This window comes from Triturus cristatus, chromosome 5_2 (genome assembly GCF_964204655.1).
Source record: "Triturus cristatus chromosome 5_2, aTriCri1.1, whole genome shotgun sequence".
NCBI classification, from domain to species: Eukaryota; Metazoa; Chordata; class Amphibia; order Caudata; family Salamandridae; genus Triturus; species Triturus cristatus.
Genome location: NC_140588.1, coordinates 932397869 through 932413776, shown reverse-complemented (window position 1 = coordinate 932413776; position 15908 = coordinate 932397869). Strand labels below are relative to the sequence as shown.

The following is a 15908-nucleotide window of genomic DNA, read 5'->3' as shown; positions in this document are numbered from 1 at the left end:
AAGGAGGGCGTGAAGAGGAGTGGTAGAAGGTAGACTCGTCCTCCTTAAAGTATACTGAAATAAGCACAAGGAGTCTACCTTTGACTAAAGGGATATACATATCCGTCCTATCAAAAAACCCTTCACAAATAGTGAAAAAATGTGTAACCTACTGATGCATAGGGAAACACAATGTGTTGTTAAAATAACCCTCACCCACCAAATGAGTATTTGGTGGCATGCTTTATCCTCAGGTTCTTTCCGCCCTGCTGCGGGATGGGGCGTGCTGCGACCTACGAAGACGTAGAAGCACTAAGAAGTGAAATTACTATGTGTCATGCAAGTGTAAGAGTGAAAGGGTCAGAAGGGGCAGTGGTGCAAAATTAAAAGGTACCTGGCTATGTGGAAAAAATTATTTAATACTTTCCCGAGCTGCTAGCGTTAAAACCGGGGAATGGAGGCGATATGCTATAATGGGATACCACCTCACTGGTCGACATGTTTCAAAGCCATTACCTTTATTGCCTCCTTCCTTTTTCCCTCTGCATTACATATTTAGAGTGATTACCTCTTCATCTAACTTCCCCTACAACCATTATGCTGATGGCATGGAAATCTTCTTTACTGTCCACTCCCTCACTGACTCACATTCCCATCTGCCTTTTGCAGTAGCAGCTCCTGGAGGGATTGCTGCCGGGCGGCGACGCAGGGCGGGGAAGGGGCAGGGTGGGGGGTAGTAAACTCCGATTATGGCCGAACGGAGGTAGGTATACAAATAAATAAATAAATAAAAAACGAATTTCATTGCACGCTGCATCTACTGGCCTTTTGGTCTTTGCTGCGGGTTGGCCATTTGTTGTACTCCACTATGGAAACAGAGGAATTACTTATCTTCATCTAGTGTTTACTGTATGTTTACAAGGGACTGAAATAAGCAGAGGGCGGAAGGCCACCTCAGCAACAATAACAAGGGCCCAAAATTACCAGTCCACATGAAAATGAAAGCTCTATTGTATAACTATTGTATCCCATAACTTCTAATCATTGAGCAAGCACATGGGCTAAATGTCCTTTTCTGTTAAGTGCAATATGAATTATACTTAAACTTATTATTGTGAAACTTGATATTAGTTGGTATTAAAATGTTATAATCATTCTAAAAGAAGATGTGATCTAATTTGTATCCAATATTACCCAGTGGTTTCTATACAGGGCATCCTTTTACGTATTCTGGGAATAATGATGCAGTATTATCGCACCCGGCTTTACCAATACAATATAATTGGCAACAGTAGTTCTGAGAGGTGGGAATACAGGTTATTCACTGAGGTGCCTGAAAGTCACCATTGACAGAAAGTCTTCTGATCTGAGACTTTCATTTGTGTACTTGTCAGGTTGCTTTAGAAGCCTCACCAAACTTCCTGAATACTACTTAATATCTTCATTTTTAAATTTCATCAGTGGCGCATTCTTTTGTGAACCCAATAAAGGAAAGGGGCTTAAAATGAGAACAGAGAGAAAAAGAAAGCGAATCTCTACATGTGCAAAAATATCTCCTTTGTGCTGTTTTTCTGTTATGCTTTCAGCGAGGACATTATTTTTTCACACAGCCATTTTTTCAACTGCTGCAGCTCAATAAATTGGTCTCTAAATGTCTTAAATCATAGCTTTTTGTATTTAAAAATGCTGGTTTTTGGTCTTAAGTGTTTTTTGCCAGAGGTGACTTGAGCAGTCCTCATCAGGACTCCACGTCTCAGGAGCATATAATTATAGAAGGTAATGCACAAGGTAAAAACAATTGCTGCGAGCAGTAGTTTGCAGGAGAAAATCAGTTATAGCAATTGCTTTTGACACACACTGTACTTAAAGAACAACCTTTGATTTTGTATAGTAAGTTTTTCTAAAGCCATTTATCTGCAGCAATATTCTGACTCAGCTGACTGGTAGCAGAATAAAATTACACAGGCACCATATGAAGCGCAAAACAAACAGCAAAGCTCTCTCCATGCAGCTCCTTAAGGTTTTATGTGTCTTCCGCGCGCAAAAGTTGGCAAACTTTGAGTCCAGCCACACCGAATATCGCCGAGGATGCGCCCACTCTCGATGTGGGTCCAGTGTCGATGATCCTGAAGTCGGCTGAATGCTCGGTGTGTTAGTATTAAACATTGATTGTTAAATACTGCTGTAGCAAGAGACATTGGGCAAGACTTCATTATTGTATAGATTAACTGCTAAATAATCCTATATTTTAGAAATATCCTATTCCCACAACCGAGCTGAAACACCAGCGAGGAAGCAATTATTCCAAGATAGTACCATATTTTGTTTTGCATGAGATCTTGGACAGGCAAAATATCCCTTAATTTTGTAGCTTTTTGAAAAATACAATTTTGCTGTGCATCATTTTTCTAAAGTGTGTGTATTGTTTTGCCAATATGTTCAAAGTATTTTGGTGACAACCTGTTGCTGGGTTGGCCAACAGAGCTCAGAGATGTAGTGTACATGTTAAAGCACCAGTCATTGAGCAAATGGCTGAAGTAAGCCTACGTTTATGCATTTGAACCCCATTGATGAATTCACAGCTTGCTTAAATTGTCTGCTGAGAAGCCAGTGGAAAATCTGGAAAGATCAAAATATTTTAGAATTTTCTATTTGTAGTTTCATTCTCCCTTTACACCAATGTCCCCGTCAGGATTACACATTCCCCAAACCACACATTAACATCGATTTCATTGAGTAATACCAACTACACTCAAGTATGAGAAGAAGAGAGGGTGGTCTAACAGGTTACTCATTAGTGATACCAACGCAAAGGTGACATTGCGGATTACACAGTTTACATTTGTCACGAGGTTTGTCCGGTACAGTTGTTACTTTGCTAAATGTTTTAAAATCATAAGAAAGTGAAGATTCATTTTGTACATGGATTTGAAAGGAAACTTGATGATTTCTTTTTAATTCAGAAGGTGGGGCTGGAAGTTGTCCTCATATTCTGGGTTCTAAATAATGAAAGAATTATAAAAGTGTTGATGAACCCAGGCTGCAAAACATTTTAAAGGTGGAAGTTAAAGGAATGTTTGTTAAATGTTTTCCATTCGCATATCAATAGCTCGATATTTCACTTACTATTGAGCCATGTTTTTAATTTCCCCTTTTCTTATTCTGCTTCCACTTGTAATCTTAATACATTGCTAGAAGGTGTTTGAACTACTCTTCCTCCATCCAGACTGTATTATAGCATTCACATTTTACAACAGTCAACATCTCATATTATCCATTAACTCACTGGGTCATCCACAGAAGTAGACTTTCAAACCTGTCTCAGCCTGCTAATGCAGTGTCTGTGTGTGCAGTTTACTACCACATAGACGTGGCATTTGAAACTACTTGCCAAGCCTTAAACTCCCCTTGTATTACATATGTCACCCCCAAGGTATGCCCGAAAATAACCCTAAGGACTGGGTGCTATGTAAGTAAAAGGTGGGACATGTACCTTTAAGTTTTGCTTGTCCCAATAGTGGCAAACAGCCTATTTAATTTTTTACTACCTTGAGGCCTACCCCTCTCATAAGCCAGCGTTAGGAATTCCTTAGTATACTTTTAAGCTGTAATTCTTGATCAGAGAGGATTAGATTTTTCATGCTTGATATGTTTGGATTGGTAATGATACATTCTCCTTTCTGGTGAAGTTTAATTTAACATTACTGTTTTAGAAATGCCACTTTTTAAAAAGTGGACATTTCTCTGTACTTTCTGCTTTTTGTGCTTGCCAGCCTATCTCCAATACAAGAGTGGGCTGGTTGACAGCTACACTTTGTGCATTCCCAGTAGACAGCCACAAACACAGAAAGGGCTGGGAGTGACAGAGGACTCATCTGCATTCATGTGCATTCTGATAGCATTCCTGGGCAGGAAGGGGGAGAGGGGAGAGGTGGCTCACACTTAGGTCTGAATAAGCTCTGTCCTATCTTTACACAAAGCACTGATGTACCCCCCAGGGTTAGCTTGGCAGACTGGGTTGAACGGGATCCTTGCACACTGCACAGAGCTGCTTTAAAGTCACCCCCTAGATCTAAGGTGTTTTTGGGCATGAGTATTGGGTCTCTGCCCCCCTAAAATCAGACACTTCTTTCTGAAGGACTGTTGTGCTCCATAAGGGACTAAGCTGGACTGCTTTTCTGGAAGGACTGCTTTTCTGCTTGTTACCCTGCTGCTCCTTGACTGCTGGAAGGAGAGATGGACTCTGCCTTCCCTCCAAGTGATCCCCAAGGTCTTGCTGGCTTTCCTCCTGTTTTCTCAGTGACACAAAAGACTGCCTACAATTCTGCTGGTGCTTCTGGACTCTGCCTTCTGTGAGTCCTACTCCTGCCTGAGGTGCCCCTCCAAGTTCTGAGCGTCAGAACTGGGTTCCGCCGCTGCTTTTATCACCAGCATCTCCAGGGTCCCTGAAATCAAGCTTTTGGGCTCTTCATCACCACAACTCGTCCCGTTTGTACTGGGACTACTGTGTTGCTTGGTGGAAGGATCAGTGCGAGCCGCCACAGAAACGTCTCCTCGTACAGCAAGCACGCTGCAGTGACAACAGGCCCCGTCTGCCATCCTCAAGTCCCGGCTGACTCTTTGTACCTGCAGGATCCTTGCTAGTGATGCTCTCCTTTCTCCCGGGACTGTCTATCCCGTGAACAGAGCTCTTGGCTCAGCTTGAGAAGGTGCAACTAAGGCTGGACCTGTTTGGAACTATATCAGGCCCGCGGGCCATCGCGGTTGGCCTGAAATTTGGATTTACCCCGGTCTAGTGCGACCTAAAGTAACATTATAGCGCTATTGACTTCTAAGCACTGTTTTTGGAATATTCTTTCAAAATTCATAACATTACTGTGTGTGTTGCACAAAGAGGGTGAGCATAGGTTATCTTATTGTGTATCTAGTGTACCCTAACTAGAGTGGTAGGTCCAGCCTGGCCTTGGTGCTTACCTCGGCCAACCAGAAACCCCATTTCTAGTAATGTTGATACCAGTTTCCTGTTAAGTTATATGAAAGAGTAATGGATTAAATGCTTGAATTAATCCCAAACACTGGTAATTACTAGGGGTCGGCAGAAAATTCTGGCTCTGCCGGTGGAGTTTGCGGAGGTTTGTCCACTCCTCACTCCATGAGTATCACTGAGTTCCAGCAAAACTCCGCCATCCTCCGCGTGGCGGAGTTTTTTCTCACACATAGGTCGCTAACATTAGGTTGGTGAGCGTTACCGAGAATTTGCATCTCCTAGTGTGATTTTGCGGCAAGATTTTCTCAACAAGAGCGATCACGGCAAGTCACGACCATTCGCGTTGAGAAAGCTGCTGCTCGATTAGACAATCTACTCAAGCAGCAGAAAGAAGCAGCGCTCTCTGGTGGTCTGCATTGTGCCTTCTGCATTTACTTGACAGTGCGGAACAAGCTCCTGGAACCAAAAAGCAGCACGAGCAGTGCGATGGGCCGAATTCTGCCCACTCACTGAACTCCGCAGAATCTTGCGGAATTTTTATGTAACTCTGCAGAATTCCACGGAGTAAAACTCCCTGAGATCTGCCCACCCCTAGTAATTACTTGGGGTCGCATCCCAGACCATCATCATTTTGCTCACTATGTCACCTCAGTTTTGACCCAGCTCGAACTGCGAGACCAGGTCCTTCCTGAACCGGAACACAAGCAACCCATTACCGGTTTCGCCTTAGTTAGGGCTCATCAGCCAGGTATAACTTAGTTCCAGTGACACATCAAAAAGCGATTGCATGGTATGCAGCCCAGAGTGAAAGCCAGTGGCTAAGATTAATTCAAGCATTCTATCCATCACTTTGCTTTTTGATACAAGTTTCCAGAGCCCTGAGACATACCTTTCTATATTGTCTCCTGTTCTTTACATGCTTCTTGAAAAATTATGTTTTAAACTCTTCACTCTTTTTAGCCAAGTTTCCTACTTACTCAAATCATTTTTCTCACATTTGTCCAGAAGTGATCATTTAGGTTTCTCAAACATACTTTAGTCTTGAAGACCTCAACAATGAAATAGTAGTGCTTTATTTCCTTTCAGCAGCACTATAGTCAGATCCACTAACAGCATATATATAAGCTAAAAGAACAATCTTCTTCTGTCCCCCTTTATTGATGATTCTGCTTCTATTTCCACAGATAAAAACAGAGGAGGCATTATGTTCTACACAAATGAAAGTATCACAGACAATCTGCTTTCAGCAGCACAGCACAGGCGACACAAATAAACCATCTAAAACTTTGCTTAATTTTACTCAAGTCTATGTAGAGATCGACATTGATGTAGACATAGGTTTTTCATGAAATCAGGCTTTTACTGCTCAAAACAAAACCCTCTCTGACCTTACAATATGCCTGGTTCTTGATGTCACTCTTACTAGGCCTTGTTCTTTATAACAAATTGGGTATTCCATTGAGAGGGGTGGAAGCCCTACTCAAATATTATTGCCGATCCTTCTCAGGGTAAACCACAAAAAGTCACTAAATTAACCCTTTGGTTGACCCTCTGGTTCCTTGGCATAAAAACAGCTTAACGTAGAGGCAATGTAAATAGTATTTATGCAACACTCATACAATAATAAAGTGATAACATAACCCAAGAAAAATCCCAAACCAATTTATTGGTAATAAATAAAATGACACCTAAATGAACCAAATCTGATTAGTAAAGCTGGAGTTGTTTAGTGAAATCCAGTGCAAAATGAAGAAAGCGCCAACCGCAGGTACCTGGTTGCCCGAGACTGGGTCAAAGTCAAAAGTTAAGGCTGACTGCAATGGAGCAAGGGCTGTTTTAGGCCCTGCACCGACTTACCTTTGGACTTTGAAGACATTTTCGAAAAAGCCCTTAGAAGATCCCAGCGGGGCAAGGCACCAGGCTGTATTCAAAAGACAAATTGTCGATGACGGGGAGCTGCTGGACGATGTCTCAGTGAGGCTGCCAAAAATGGCGGGAATAGCTCAGAGGTGAAAAAAGCTGAGTTTTCAGTCCAAGGAGGTCTCTGTCATCAATGGGGTGCTGGTTGTCTTTGGGCCCTGTGAAGATTTCTACACTCAGACTTTAAAGTTTGTCTGGAGCTTGAAATGCCCCAGAAGGATGAGGCTACAGGTTGTAGCTTAAGAGGATCACACAAGGCCAGATACCATTGTTGGGAGGTCCCGCTTAAATGGTTTAGCTGCTGCAGAGAAGAAGCGGTAAGGCCCGGTCCCTGTTGGATCTCAGGGCAGTTTTGGATGAACATTTTTCCAAGGTTTTGTATTTCAGTTGGAGAAGGCTACTTTACACCACACCAAGAGTCCAGGACCTGGTAAGGGCTCAACTTGAGGTCTTGGAATCACTCAAGAAAGGACCAGCAGCAGGCAGGTAAGTTGCAGAGTCTCTGGAGCTTGTTGTGCCCCTGTAATTCACACAGGAGACCAATCAGAAAGCCCTTGGAGACACTGGTGGTCTAGGTTCCAGGAGCAGGTCAAGACTTCCTTCCTCAGGCAGCAGGCAGTCCTTACTGCAGAAGGGCAGCAGAACAATCTTTCAGCAGCAGTGCTGTCCATTTTCTTTTGTCTTCCACAGGTCCAGAAGTTATCTGATTTGGGGTCTGAGAGGGCCACCTTTTATCTTCATTTCTAGCCTCTGTATGGGGTCAACACCTGCCATACTCGGCTGCCCTACTTGGTTTGGCTTTCAACTGTCTGGGGTGACAAAAGGCAAGTGTCAGGTTCTTTGTGGGTCTGCAGGTAATCTCTTTTGAAGTGTAATTATGCAATAGGCACAACTCCAGCCCCCAGCCATCCTGCCAGGATGGCCCATTGTGTCACACCTAAGCCCCTTTTGTACCCATAGCTGTGAGGAATACACATCACTCAACAGGAGAGCCATTTATAGTCATGTGACCCAGGACACTGGCAGTAAAGCACACTGGTAAATGCAAAACATTCTAAAAGTGGCATTTTCAGAATTGTGACTTAAAATCCAACCTTGCCATCAAAGAGAATTATAAATTACAATTTGTTTGAGTGTAAATATAATTTCCCTACCTGCTTCGAAACTTAAGTTATCACTTTTTAAGTGTAATAAGGTAACCCAATGTTACGCTATGGGAGAGATAGGCCTTGCAATAGTGAAACACGACTCTAGCAGCTATTAGGACATTTAAAACTTAAACATGCATGTCCTACTTTTTAAATACCATGTAACCTGCCCTAGGAGCATTTAGGGTCTGCCTTAAGGGTGACTTACAAGAATTAACAAGGAAGGTTTATGCCTGCCAAAATATTTAGTTTGCTAGTTCGAAATGGCAGTTTAAATCTGCACTACAGGTAGCAGTGGCAGGGCTGAGATGTTTTAAAGTGCTACTTTAGTGGTTGGCATAATGAGTGCTACAGGCCCACTAACAGCATTTAATTTACAGATCCTGGAAGCATGGACTACCATTTACTAGGGACTTACAAGTACATTAACTGTGCCCATTGTGTGTAGGACAGTTTTACCACGTTTTAAGGAGAGGGCATAACCACTTTAGCTCTGGTTCGTGGTGGTGCTGTGCAAAGGGTCCTAAAGTCATCAAAAATAAATTCAGCGAAACAGGAGGAGTGAGTCAAAACTTTGGAGCACTGACACCCAAAGGTGTCAGGTCTAACACTCTTCTAACATAATCACTTCTTCATGACTTCTTTAAATGGCTACCTATTGAAGCAAGAAAACCCCTGGTCCAGGGTCTTATTGTTAGCCGCTTGGACTATGGCAATGCCCTTTTCACCGCACTCAACCAGGATTTAATTTCCAAACTTCAAATCCTTCAGAACACGGCCGCAAGACTTGTTCTGAATCTTCCTTCCCGCACCCCCTCTGCCCCCACCCTAAAAACTTTGCACTGGCTTTCGATCCGTCAAAGAGGGCGTTTCAAACTTCTAAGTCTCACGCATAAGATAATGCATGGCACTGGTCCACTCTACCTGGCAAAAAAACTCCAAGGGTATGTTCCTGGACGCCCCTTGCGGTCCAGCTCCAGACTTCTCCTTGTTCAACCTCGCATCCAGACAGTCCGCAATGGAGGTCGGTCCTTTTCATACCTGGCCCCTTTGCTCTGGAACAAACTTCCTCTGGATCTGCTTTCTATATCGGACCATTTACTCTTCCGTAGAAAGCTGAAAACTTGGCTTTTTTCCCAATAATTGTTGTTGTATGAGCACTTTCAGTCATTCCCGGTTTCTTTGTCTTGGTTGCTAGCGCCATGAGACTTTGGTGATTTGAGCGCTATACAAAAATCTTTGACATTTGACATGAACATATGATGCTACTCTAGAGTTGCCTACTTCAGTGGCACCTGAGATAAACTATCCACACCGTTTATGTTTGCTTGGGACAAATGCAACTTTATTGTGTGTTCCAGAAGCTGCATACCCATTTTGAAATCATTAAGGTATTTTGTCCAGCCTTTTGCTTTGTTAATACCTCTCTGAAACTTGAATGAACTTTTTTCAAATTGTTGTTACCACCATGGCTAAACCTAATGCCCCCATCTCTTCTCTGTCTATGCTGAACACTGCAATTTAACACCCAATTTGACATCCTCAAGAATATTAGATGGGACACCGCTTTTGGATATATTCTGCCTTAAAACATGTTCTTCTGAATGGTCACCTCCGTTAGGTGTAAAGACACGTTTGGTCTCAATCAAAATCATTTAATGCAAGTGATAAACATAGAAGGCACAATTCACACAGATTTACTAACTCTTGCAGCGCTTCTGGCTTACTCCAGAAACTCAGGAGCAAGCCAGGATCTCTAAAACAATAAGTCACACCAACTCATAGGGCAATCTTTGTAACTCTGGCCAAAGCTTTTCTTTGTGTCCTGAATTCTCCTGAATTCCCATAATAATGCACTGCTCCCTTTTTCACTAAAGCCTCATACGACCAGGATAATGAAACAATCCTTCATGAGGATGGAAAAAATGCATACATTCCCGAAAAGGATAAAATCACATCTGGTCTTTTTCCATTATTGTGTATTGGAAAATGGGCGTCAAATCTTCTTCCTTCAGTGTAATGTCCTCCTTACACATAACACGATCTAATATATAATCGACACAGCCTAAGCCAAAACATCTCATTGATTGACCCATTTCCTTTTAAACATTCATCAATCAGTAGATTTACTACTATGATGGGTTTAGATTTACACATTTTAGAATTTACTAAGGTTTTCAAGATTATTCCTGAAGCCAAGTAAGTTGCATCTTTCATCAGGAATTACTGGAAAACATGAATTGTAAATAATGTTCATGGTTCGGCATTTCCAGATATACTGAATGTTTGTGCTGCCTCTTGTTAAGTTTGTAGAAATGCACTTTTATATATTTTTTCCACATAAAAATATATTCCTCATGGAGGAACCTCGTCCATTATGCCCCCACCAATTACGAGTGTGCTGTTTTTACATGCCCACCTGGCAACTTATTTACTCCTGCCCTCGTCATGAGTCAATAGGTGTCTGCTTCAAGGGTAAGAATAGGCTCAGAAAGAGTTTGTGAGTGCCCAGAAATAATTGTTGTAGTGCTGTTCCCAAATGTTTATTTCCTGTGTGCTTATCCAGGCAACATCAGTTCTAGGACAGGCAGAAGTGTCAAAGCATAACAGCAGTAATTAGGTGGCCTGGAGACCTTCTGCCCATTCGCATTCATAGCTGGATAGTGGGAACACTGTTAGAGCAAGATGTACATCTCAGAGGAAGGACCAGGGCATGAGTTTCATGAGGATTTATTCTGATCTACATTTTCTTTCTACCTTAGCAGTAAAAATCTAATTTCTCCAAGGCTTGAGCATCCTCTAGAAGTTTGAGATATTGGTGGAAGAACAGAGTAAAAATGTGTTTTGTTTTAATAGGGAGATATCAAGGATCAGTTCAAAGGTCACTTGTAGCCCCATCAAGTGCTCTTTGCAACAGATGAGAATGGCCAGAATATTGGTAAAGAATAGCTGCACTCCTAATTATGTCTTCAAGACTAGATTTGTGTTTACTTGTTATGTTTTGAATGGAATTGTATATTTATTTGCCATTATACAGATCAGGTAATTTAGCCTCTAGGAGCACCCATCTTTGAACAGCGACACTCAGGACTTTGTCCTAATCAGTCAAAAACATCAAGGCTGACGTCAAGTTTTTAAGACATCTGCTGTGGGAAACATTGTTTTCACAGAAGCCACTGATGCCTCTATTACTAAGGGCATCTTAGAGTTTGGCATGGAGTGGATGTGCAATTTCAGATGGGTCTTACAGTGACTTGTACCTGGTCAACAATATATGTTCTAGAAGTACTATACCTGTGAAAATTAATGAGATTCCAGATAATGTACCAGAACCCCCCTCCAAGCCCCACTCCTCAGAGAGAACAAGCTTGCCATTGACTGATATCCATTACCTCATGGGCCTAAACAATTAGTAGACTAGTGGGAGTTGTATATTTTACAGTGGATGTATTTGAACACCTTTTGATATAGGGATGCTCGTTTAACAAATCCATTGTCCCACAGGAGGGGGGACACAGCTGTTTTAGATTTGACCACAATATACATACAAAAACAATGGGGGTTGTATTGCAAATGTTTGCCAAGAGAACTACTCAGTATATTACATGTTGTTTTAGAGAGACTTTAACAAGGCTGTAGCATATCTAATAGACATACTATTCCGCCCGCCATCCCAACGGGCTCGGTGAGCCTGTTGGTATCACAGCAGAATTCCTCCATGGGTTTCCCTCCAACCACCAGTATCATAATGTGGTGGTCGGATGGAAACCTATGATGTGGGGCGGAAAGGATCCGATGAGCTATCGGAAGGCTTTCCACCCGACATCAAAATGAGAGCCTAAGTGTTTGACATGATACACAAAATACTTGCCTCTGAAGTTATAAAATTATATATTTGAAATATTAACGTAAGAAAAGAAAAACATAATCAAAATAAGAAAATGAGCGCTCAGATTCCCCAGTGATCCCAGAAAACAAAATCAAAAGGATTTGACTTATTGTGTACATGTGCAAAATAACAAAAGACTACTTTGGTCCAATGAGAAGATCCAGATTAAATCTTTGGAATAATTCCAGTTTAGTCCAGGAGTGCAAAAAGAGTTGTAGTATTAATGACATTTAGAACTCATGGCTAAATTAACAAAGTCAAGATCAGGATGAAAAGAAGAGGTATGACACATACATGAGATCAGAGTAGAGGTAAGAATGGCCAGGAAAAGAATTGCACTTAGTTGAGAGGTTAGTAGGTAAGGAAGACACTTGCAAGTTGAAGTTAGGAAAGTTCACAGAAGACAACAATGTACTGAATACACGTGCAGTGTGTGCTAACAGATAAATTGGGAAAACGTGTCAGTATTCATGTATCAATGAGGCAAAGCCTCCAAAGTGAGTTAAAAAATAAAACAAGTACTTGGAGTTGAAGAGAAATAAAAGTGTTTTGCTCTGAACAATTAGGGACTTTTTACGAGCATGGCGGTTCACCAGACTGCCGTACTCGTGGCTGTCTGAACGCCGCCACACTGCGGGCCCACCCGCAGTGTTATGAGTGTGGTTGTCGGACCACCACAAGACCGCTGGCTCCACTGGAATGAAGGATCCCACTGTGCCGGTGGTCTGGAAATGGACAGTAATTTGCTGGTGGTGCCGCTGCGGCACCACTGAGCATATTGTGAGTTGCCTGCCCACTGCCCAATTTCATGTAGGCGAGCCCACCATGAAAAAGATGGCGGAGAGGCAACTAAGGGCACCATAACACAACATGCTGCACCTGGGCTTAGGGGTGCATGCAGGAGGCACATATTGTGCCCCCCTTTGATTGCACCCCATTCCTGCGCATGCCACACTGTGCAGGAACGTGCTGCAGGTTCTCCTATGCAACTGAGCCCACTATTGGGAGACCGCGGCAGCACTGCCCTGCCTGACCTGGATTCAACTCTGAATCTGGGGGGCAGGCTCACCACTGCTTTGGAAGTCCTCCTGAGTACGGATCGATGGTGATGTCACAGGAGGACCGCCAAAGTCACAATAAGGCCCTAAGTTTTATAATGGGAGGACATTTTACTCACCTAGAAAGTTGAAAATTGGACAAAAATGGACATGAATGGGTTGAAGCCAATTAGACCCCCAGGGCCACCTGAGAAAGCACTGACCTCAACCAATGGGCAATATTGTCAAGAATCAACAGTGCAACCAATCCTGTCTGACAACAGTGCAATATTGTTGTGTGCTCGGCTTTCGTACACAAAATAAGGATGGCAGGCAGCAACCAAAGCAAGACATGCATCAGATGAGCAAAAAGGGACAATGCATAAAAGGAAACAGTAGCAAATAAAAAGTTTTTAAAAAAGCATTAAGAACAAAGAAAAATATAAACTGGGAAAAGATTTTAACTCGTTCCGTGCTCATGACGGAACCACGCCGTCATGAGCCATGGTTGCCGTGTGCTCATGACGGAGTGGTTCCGTCATGCTGCGGCCGTTGGCGGCCGCGCCGCCCACGCGGCGCTAATTCCCCGCCTGTGCGGGCGATTAGCGCTGTGGGCGGAGTCATGACGGAACCACTCCGTCATGAGCACAGCCCAACCGTGGCTCATGACGGAGTGGCTCTGTCATGAGCACCGCGCCACCGCGCTGCCCCCCCGCTCCCCCCAGCGCTGCGGCGGAATTTCCGCCGCAGCGAAGGGGTTAAAGAATTAAATACATACATAGCTGAAGAATCGATCAATTGAATGCTTACCATTATACAAATGCAGATAAAACATTAGTATGTGATGTCGTCTAATCTAAGAATATAGGAAGGAACAAATCACTACAATGTATTGATATGGTTTATGAAAGCAACAAATCACACCAAAATATGGTCATTGTTCATTTAGACCCTTTAACATAGGAGGAGATACAGTAGGGAAGCACTTCTGGTTATGCTTGATCTAATTGTGGCAGAAGGTCATGGTGTTGAGAGTGCACTTACAAGCTACACACTTCCCAAACTACAGGAAATCTACCTTTTCTGGGTGGTTACCTGTAAGAAATTGGATTACTGGCTAAGGGGGGAAACTCTTCTCAAGCAGCAACTACAATTCTTCTCAGAGTGAAGGCACAAGCAATCCCTAAATTAACCTGTGCTCAACCCTCGGTTAACTTGGCACAGATCAGGCTTATCTCAGAGACAATGTGTAATGTATTTTTGCAACACTTCAATCAGTAACACAGTAAAAACACACCTCAAAAGGGGCCCACAACAGAGTTAGAGAGTTAGACTAGTTTGTTATAAATAAAACAAGAGCAATATGACAAAATTCCAATCAGTAGAACCAGAGATATTCAACTTTAAAGAAAGGAGTAAAGTGCAAACTAGGGTTATCTGGTCACCTCGGACCGGGACAAAGTTCAGGCTAACTGCAATGGAGCATGCGCTGGCTACAGGGACAGGCGTGCTAAACAAAGGACCTTCAATCCTGGTTTTCAGAGCGTTGCGAGGATCTGTGCCGAAAATGCATCACACAGCCAGAGTGATGCACCGGTTTGGAGATGCCCTAAGGCTGTGGTTCGAGGTTCACCATCACTGTCAGGGCTGCCGTTGATGAGAGATGTGAGGGCCTGCACTGAGAAGGTCTTGCACAGTGGCAGTTGTGTAGCTGATGTGGACTGTGGCGGCGATATGGGTCTTTGCAACGCATTCAAGCCTTGCAGCATGCGAGATGCATTGGTTCTGTTCAAAATTGTGCCGCAAAAGCAGAGAGGCTCTGTCAGTTCCGCTGGATCCACAGAGGCTGATAAAGCACCTTAAGCCCATTTTCAAGGGTCCAAGACTGGGGTAGCACCTTGTGGCAGGGTAGACTCACAGACTGCAGAGTCCAGGTGCAGATGCAAGTTTGTTGAAGCCTTCTGTCCCCGAGGGTCAACAGAAGGACAGCCAACTAGCCCTTGGAGGTAATCTGATTTCCTGGGTTCAAGAGATGCAGGTTCACTCTTTCTCGCCGAGGCAAGAGGGCAGTAGGCAGCATGTCAGTACAGCAAAGCAGCAGCACAGCAAGGCAGTAGTCCAGCAGAGTTTCAATCATTCAGTATCACAGCAGTCCTTCTTTCTGGCAGCGTATGCAAAGGTCCAGAAGTGTACTCTAGTGGTGGTGTCTGAGGTTCAGTATGTATACTACGTTGTGCCTTAAAGTGGAGGAGATGCTTTTAAAGGTTTCCTTTTGAATTCCCCAGGTATCCTGCCTCCCCTGTCCTGGCTCCAGACTATGATCCAGAGTATGCTGGGACACCTCCTCGGAGGTAGCTATAGCACTGGGACACCGCTGTGTGCTCTATAAAGGCCATAAATTGAATTGAATATGCAGCCCTTTGTGTGGACATAGCCTATTCAAGTGAACATGAGGCTGTGCCTAACTCTCCGCTCCCATCCTGCCAGTGAAGGCCCATCCAGGCACACCTAAGCTCCCCATTGTGTATGGCTGTCTAGGAGGAATACAGCCATACACAATAGGCTCAACGATGAGCTACATCCAGTCATGTCACCCAGGCTACAGGCACAAAATGGATAAGGTGAGAAAATCCCAACTTTCTAAAAGTGGCAATATAAAAATTGTAATTTAAAATCTGACTGCACCATAAGTTAGGATTTTCAATTCCAATTCCAGAGACACCAAACATGGACTCATCACCTTTTCCCATTTGGAAATTACACTTATAAAATATAATAAGGTAACTCCAATGTGATCCTATGGGAGAATGGGAGAGGTAGATCTTTCAGTAGTGAAAAATGAATTTAAGAGTTTTTCAATACTAGGACATGTAAAACTTAAAAGTATATGTCCTACTTTGTAAAAACATTGCACCCTGCCCTCTGGGTTACACAGGGCCTACACAAGC

At 43.2% G+C, this 15908-nt stretch overlaps 1 protein-coding gene across 3 annotated transcripts in view; it reads left to right on the top strand.

The window, feature by feature from the left end:
* Positions 1-15908, top strand: part of TENM1 (teneurin transmembrane protein 1) — a 1737496-nt gene that overhangs the window by 1496098 nt on the left and 225490 nt on the right. The window lies entirely within an intron of this gene.